The sequence below is a fragment of the Lolium rigidum genome, chromosome 6 (assembly GCF_022539505.1).
Source record: "Lolium rigidum isolate FL_2022 chromosome 6, APGP_CSIRO_Lrig_0.1, whole genome shotgun sequence".
Classification (NCBI taxonomy): Eukaryota; Viridiplantae; Streptophyta; class Magnoliopsida; order Poales; family Poaceae; genus Lolium; species Lolium rigidum.
In genome coordinates this window covers 69,813,431-69,821,172 of record NC_061513.1, presented here as the reverse complement: position 1 = coordinate 69,821,172, position 7,742 = coordinate 69,813,431, and the positions used below count along the sequence as shown (strand labels likewise).

Here is a 7,742-nt window from a genome sequence, read left to right as displayed (position 1 = left end):
CGTCGTCGTCGTCGCCGGAGCTGGCGTCGTCCCGGGCGGCGGCGCGCTCGTACCGGCGGCTCGTGCCCCGGCCGGCGTCGCCGGCGCGTGGAGGCGACGGCCGGTAGATGTCGTCGTCGCCGCTCTCCTCGAGCTTGATCACCTCCCTGGGCGCGGCGTTCCGCGAGGACGACGGTGCGGCGGCGCGCGGCGGCGAGTTGTCGCGCGGCGGCCGGATCCAACATCCGCCGCCGCTGCTCCGCCTCCCGGCGCTCCCGGGCCGCGCTCGGACCACTCCAGCCGCGGCGTCGATGGGGAGGCTGTTGTCGGCGGGCACCAGTGTCCTTCGGCCGACCCGGCGATCGCCTCCGCCACCGCGGCGTCCCTCCGCGCGCTTCGCCTCCTCCTCGGCGAGCCGGTTGGCGGCGGCCGCGGCGGCCTCATTCTTCGCCGTCTTCCTCTTCCGCCGCGTTGCGGCGAGGAGGGCTGGTCGCGGATGACGAGCGCGCCGGCTGCTGCGCCCTCCGGTCGGCGGTGGAGACGCCGGCTCCTTCTTCACGGTGGTCGGAGACGGCCACTCCTTCTTGACGGTGGCCGGCGTTGACCCGCCGGACCTAGACGCCGATCTCGAGCCCGACGACGAAGAGGACGGCGCCATCCTCCTCGGTATCCAGGAACCACCGTGCCGGCGCGACATCGTAGCCGCCACCGGCGGCGGCATCCCCAGGACAGGGGAGTTCCCGTCCTCGATGTGCGCGAGCACATTCTCGAGGGTGCGGTTGGGCGCGCTCCACCATCGGCGGCGGCCGGCGGCGTTGTTCCTTGCCGAGGAGGAGGAGGGCCGTCGTAAGCGGCGAGTTCGCGTTCGTACCTTCGCCGGAAGAACGCGATCCACGCTTCGTGGTTGTCGGGGAAGAAGCGAGGATCCGCGCGCTGCTCGTCACTGAGAGTGACGAGCACCTCGACGATCGCCGCTTCGAGTGCGCCGCCACCCGTTGGCGGCGGCGGGATCGGCACGCCGCTGCGCTCGGCCTCCGGCCTCTCGGCGCGCGGAAGTCCGGCGGCGCGGGGTAGCCCGGCTGCGTGCGGGAGTCGCCCCTCCCATTGGTGGAGAGAGCGGCGGCCGAAGCCATTGTTGGCCGCACCGTCGTTCGCCATTGCTGGTTCCTTCGAGTTCGGGGATGATTTGGGGAAGACGAGCGAGGAGGTGAATGCGGGGCAGCCGGGGTAGTTCGGCGATAAATAGCGGTAGGCGCGCATGAAACCGAGGCGACGGCATTAACTCGCCGCGTGGAAGCTACGCGTCCGGCGAATGCCGACCGGCGGCGAGCTTTTACGGCGCACGGAAGACGATGCGATGAGGACGACGATCGGTGTCTCTCGCCGACAAGTTGGGGCCACCAGACGCGCGGGAACGTTTCGCGCGCTTTCGTTTCGTCCGGAGTCCCCGAGCGCTCCCCGGGGGGCCGGGGATGGCGTGGGCTCGCCGGATGGATGAAGGGCCAAATCCGGACGAAAACGAGGAACCGGGGGCGCGGCTGGACCGAATTACGCCGTCCGGATGGAAAAAAACGCTCGCCGGGGACCTCGACGGGGGCACGAGTGGAGATGCTCTTACAAACTGATAGAAAGAGACACCGAAGCGAGAAGGAGGACAACAAACCTTAAACTTAGACCTGCCCACACGACCCTGCTTACCGTACTAAATACTTTCCTTCAGGTAGCAGAACAAAGCGACCACCAATTGCTTTGAACCATCGGATATCATTGAGAACAAGCAAGTGCGTACCCCTTTGCCCCATTCCAGAGCTCTCCACGATAGCCGAGTGGGGCGCTCGGGTTGGCCAGCACGATCGATGGGAAAAGGTGGTTTGCGGTTGCGGCCGAGGAAAAAAATGGATGAAAGGCGCTCTTGCAAACTACCCGATGCCAGGAACCCTGAAGGTGCCCCTTTCCTCCTTCCCCTCCTCGTCGCCTCTCCTTGCTCCGCCGCCATCAGATCTCCTCTTCCCCAATTCTCCCCCTGTTTCGGCTCGTTGTCCAGACGATGGGGGCTCAAATCCCATGCCATGGGCCGACTGAGGAAGGTGGAGAGGAGGCGACATCGTCCAACGCGATGGTAACGACGTTCGAGCGGCCATCCTCCTATCCCCTACCCAGCAGCGCTGGTGGTGTGGACCGAGGCTGCGGTAGGAGGAGGAGCACTCACACCTGGAAATAGCTACCTCGTGGTGGCTTGCTCACGGGGGCGCGGCGGGTCCAGTGCTAGGTGGAGGATGAGGAGGAGTGTGGCCTCGCCTAGAGTTGATGAGTAGGAGCACCCGTCTTGGAGGTTGTCTCCGACGCACGCGTGCAGGTATTCGTGCAGGTATGCCCATTCTCCCCAGCTCTATTCCCCTCTTTCCTCTCCTGTACATTGTTGTTTCTTATTATATGCTGAGAATGCCCGAGGTGTGATTGTTCGGTCTCCACAGGAGAAGGAGAGCATGGTTGCAGATGTCAGTGCATCGAGAGCCATAGCCAATGGTGGCGAGGCGGAGCATGGAAGTGGCACATTCATGGCAGTTGAGCCCTCTCTCTCTCTCGGGTGCTCTCGCATGCGCTGCCCTTCCATTGCCGATGTAGTCCGGACCAAGAATCAGGGCAAGGGCGTGGACAGGCGGCGGTTCTCTTACCAGCGGCGTGTGGTGGTGGACGCAGGCTTAGGGATGAACGGGTGTAGCGCTGCGATGGACGGAGCGACACCGGCCACACCGAGCTAGACGACACGGGCCGAGCTAGACGGCACGAGGCGACATCGACACCTGACATCCATGTTGCCCTGCATCGTCTCATTGGATCCCAGATGGCGGTGTGGTATGTGTTGCCGCCATCCCCCCTACGCTCTTATTCTTCTTTTCTCTCGACCTGGTTCAACTGGTCTAATGTCTTAATTTTAATCCTCGGTGCTTAGTTTCTACTTGCCATGGTGTGCAAGACTGACTGAAAGAAGAGTCTCTTCTTTTCGTTTCATATTTCCTAACAGGGTATTCATTCTTGAAATTGTTAACTCATGGTTATTTTCTATTAGGTCATCGAAATTGCATAGCACTGGAACTGAATAAAGCAGACAAGCCCATTTTAAACTTCCGAATGGAATTTAAAATAATACCTGCGTTCTCCTTGTGTATATATTGATTTGAGAAGTTGCTACCTTTTGTTGCTTACTTATGTATGCTGCTTCTCTGACAGGTTTTGAAAAGTCTTGTCTCGCTTGATATGCTTGGAAGTTTTTAATTGTTATGGAAAACCTATTGATAATGGTCCCCCAATTTTGCCAGAGGCCTACATGGACATCACTGGTCAGTGCTTTCTCAGTTCAGTCACACTGTTAACCTTATGACTAATTGTACGTTCATCATGATAGGACATGTACAGTATTATTATAACTATGTACTATGCTATGTGGTTATTGGTGTCTTCTCTTTTCTGCAGGCTAAAAAGACCTTGGCTAACTAATTGCTCTTTCAGTCTGGAAATTCATATATGATGCTCACAAATTGTAGATTTCGTCAAGGCTGCTCACATATTCAGTATGCAATTACCACCGATGCGTGAACTGGAATTCAAAATACTATTCAAAACTGGTAGCTGTGAACCGGAATTCCAGGCCATTACCTGGTACCTCAGCCTGTGGCATGAAACGAGGGATGAATAAATTTTGCAAGAGTGCATGGACCAGAGTCCTACCGGAAGCACCCACTAATGCATCCATGGTTAGTTATCACCCAATCTCGATTATCCAGAAATCTAATATGACAGGTGACATGTTAATAAGTTTCTGGAATTTGCATTAACTTCATGTCTTCATCATTCTAATTATATGCTTGTTATGATAAATATATGTGTTGCAGATGTGTAGCCTCTTTCTGATATGGAGCTAGGAAGTAGGCAATGGCTAATTTTTGTTCGCATTTCGTGGGCGTGGTTGATGATGCATACGGATTTAGTGGTTCTACGAGTAAGTGTCCTTTGGCTTAGAATAGTGCTCAAATGCACATTGTTAGCTATCCATTTTCTTATGTCCAGTTTGATCTCTTTGGGTAGAACTGAGCTTTTTAATATGAATAGTTTCATATTTTAAGTAGTGCCCAATAATTTTACTTGTTAAAGGTAAAATTCAGATCTAGACATGCTTTGTGGACCTTGGCTAAATTTATCACGTTATTCATGTTGACGTGATATGTCTAAGAAATTGGTAGCTGTGAATTTTGTTGGGGCAATGAATGGGGAAATTTAGATGGTTCGTGGCTTGATACCGAGTCTGTACAGGATGGATAATGCAATAATCAATCTCTATTAATCTCTTTAATGAGCTGCTGGTATCTGCTTCAATGAATAATAATTAAGTGGAATGGTAGATTAATAGCTTGCTAGATTTATCCATTGTGGGGTTAAACTTAGGATAGAAAAGCTAGGCAGTATGTGATTTGTTGAATCCATGAGGAATAATAATGCAAAAATGGGGAGGTTTGGAATTATTTCATTGGGGTATACTGTGCACATCAGTTTGTATTATATGTCTCGGCATCTCCTGTTAGCATGTCATCTTAGTTGTGTGTTGCTAATACATCATCAATTATTTATTTTAGATATAGGAATAACCTTTCAAAACAAGTTTGAGGAATAAGACAGGTTATTCTGCTTTTCTATAGCTTTGCAGCACATGTATTTCCTATAAAACGCACCATAATGATTCAGGATTCTCAGTCCTCCAATAACCTAACTACAGTGAGGCGGGCGTTGTGGTTTCTCTTAATTTCTTGTAGAGGTATATGGAATCTTAATTTGGAGTGCAATATTTATATCTACAAGTCGTGCCTTGTGCAAGTAGGGACTCCTGGGGCTCTAGAACTTTTTGTAGTCACGCTCCCTCTCAATCTGAGTCTCCCTCTCAATCTGAGTCGTGCACCTCCTTTTAATAATGCAAAAAAATAATTATTTGTTTCACAGGTTGTGGCTAGCTGTGTCCGGTCAAGGTATCAGCGGAGTCAGTGGGTGGAAAAGACTGCGATGAAGTGTGAGGCAGCAGCAGTGTTGGTGGTAACTTGGTCTTGCAGAACGCACATACTCTTCCGTGATCCGCTGCAACTTGAAGTGCGGTGTAGTCATGCTAGACCACAATGCTGCAATTATATCTCTGATTTAAGCACCACCAAGGTCAGCTCCAACAAGCTTAATGTTCATTTTATCTTGGCAACAGTGAATCACAAAGGTGATGTCATAACCCATGCCATCAGCACCACCAGCCGCATTGTGCTGCCAAAATAAAGTAATTTGGCAGCACCTCTTTTTGCAAAGAACATGTTTTCACTTGTCTCTTTGGTACCATCCCTTTATTGCTATTAGAACTAGCTTTGTTGCTATGTTTTTTATTTTAGATGTTTAATAGGGATGATTTAATATTGTGATGCTCGACAAATTATGAGTTTTACATTACAGAAGTGTTGCGGCTCTTAAAAGTAGAGTATGTCAGTAGTACAACTGTATCCATCACAGTAGGAACTTTGAGAGGTATATATTAGCAATAACATGAGCTCTTATAGGTTTTTGTTGCTTCTGATCAGATGAATGGTATAATAACCAACTTAGTTCGAATCAAGGTTGCTATCTTGCTTATCTCTTACCAGATTAGCTACCAGTGCTTTTTTATTTCTATTTTTAAGTCGCTTGGCATGTGCAAGATGATTGCTATGATTAATTCTTAGTCCCATGCTTATAGAAATGTATGTCATTTCAACATAACATCGTGATGGTGTCATATCTACCATATTTTTGCCCTAGGTTAGCTGTGTTTCTACATTCAAATAAAAGAACAGCTGAAACCTGAAGGAAATAAATAATGCTTATAGAAATTTATGTCATTTCAACATAACATCGAGATTGTGTCATATCTAACATATTTTTTTCCCTGGATTAGCTGTGTTTCTACATTCAAATAAAAGAACAGCTGAAACCTAAGGAAATAAATAATAGATTGAACCTCATTGTCCTAGGTTAGTTGTATGGTTGGTGCCATGGTTGTCCAAGAACCGGGTATTTACTTAGTTTCCTCCTAATATTTGACCCTCATTTGTGGATATTATATTCTCTATCTGGCAATGTAATTGGACTTTATGTATCAGTTTTTATGACTTGTGTACATCACCTCTGTTGTTCCAGCTTTCTTGATTCTTTCAGGCCCAGCTGCCGACCTTGTTTTCTGTGTGGGCACCTTTTGTCATTGTACACCAGAAGCGCCATTAGCTCGATCTATGCTTATTAGTTCAAGCATCGTTTCAACCTTGTATGTAAAGTGAACTTGTGTAACCATTGTTACTGTATCAGCCACCTTTTGTATTTTCATCAAGAAAAATTAAATGTACACGTTTTCAATCAGAAACCAAGCGCAACCTCAATCTCAGTTGTTGGTGAGGGAGGAAAAACACATTGAGATTGTTGTGTCCAAGATGACTTGAGTTGATGGAAAGTTTTAGTTCGTTTATTGGACTGCACCTGACCGGTGAGGAGGCGCCCCATGGGGCGCCCCAACCACTAGTCAGTATTAGTATTGGTCTGAGTGACAATCTCCTGAAGATGTTTGTATTAGTTCATGAAGACACGGCCATTTCATTTTCGCTAAATTGCCCATACTATCAGCATGACAAGAGTGTTGAGCTTCTTTGCAGCCTCCTGAAATCTCTCTCTCCCTTGCTACCACCATAACCTAAGGACCTCAAAATAAAAAGAATTAACCATGCAGGAGAAACTTTCTAAACGTCCATTTGCACAAAACGTCCACCGGTAGCAACAGCCCAGTAGCCCACTGTCTAGCTACATCTTTGATTTCTCCAATAAGCCGAGTGCCTAACATAATCTCCCTTCTCCTTCGAGCGTTCTTGACTGGAAATGAATCGGTACATGCATATATGTTACCAAGTATTTGATACTATGCCACCCATAGTTGACATCGGAACGTACTAGAGCACTCTGCACATGGATTGTCTTACTCTTCTACTTCTACATCTACGACTGATGTGGTAGAGCATCTCCAGCCGCGTCCCCACAAAACAACTTTCAAAGGGTTTTTTTTGGGGTGCCCTTGATATTTTTTCGTTCCCAGTCGTGCGTCTCAAAGGCTCCTTCCGTCCAGTGCGGCTCAATACGGTATCCGGCGCCCCGAGCCCTTCCCCGGTTCACAGGAAACGCTCCGGACACATCGAGAAGCGAGGCGGGCTCCCACCTGTCGGCGACCACATTCAGAACAGGTGGTTCCCGCCTTTTATTTCTCATTGCGCCTCCCACCCGTTCGCCGCCGATCGATTTTCTGGCCGTCTCGACGGCAAATCTCTTCTGAGTCGGGCACCATCGTGGCGGCTCGCTTCCTCGCCGGCCTTTTCGCCACCGCTGCTTCGCCAACGCATCCCAGAATGCGCCGGCAAATCCGCCCCACCTCCACGTACAGAAGGTGTTCGAGGCCTTGTTAGGTAGGCACGATAGGTCGTTGTTCGTTGCCTCGTCTGCCGCGGCTGATTTTTAACAATTTATTTTGCTTCAGACATGGATAGCGACGACGAGATGATTGTCCGACTATTGGAGGAAGAGCAAGCCTTTGACGACGACATTTGGGAGCATTTGTCGATCATCGCATCCTTCCAGAACATGCTTGACGTCGAGACGGAGAAGCGGAAGAGGCCGCGCCGCAGAGGTTCAAGGGCACGAAGAAAGAAGTCGAAGCCCCCACA

At 50.0% G+C, this 7,742-nt stretch overlaps 1 long non-coding RNA gene across 2 annotated transcripts; it reads left to right on the top strand.

Annotated features, from left to right (window-relative positions):
* The first annotated feature begins 1,882 nt into the window (after positions 1-1,882).
* LOC124667040 lies at positions 1,883-6,339 on the top strand. 2 transcript variants are annotated; one of them, XR_006991136.1, is made up of 6 exons: positions 1,883-2,347; positions 2,454-2,835; positions 3,211-3,320; positions 3,454-3,734; positions 3,873-3,979; positions 4,972-6,339. It is a non-coding gene; the product is annotated as an uncharacterized LOC124667040 (long non-coding RNA). The 2 variants fall into 2 exon arrangements; XR_006991137.1 differs by having other exon boundaries at positions 3,454-3,780.
* Positions 6,340-7,742: the final 1,403 nt, after the last annotated feature.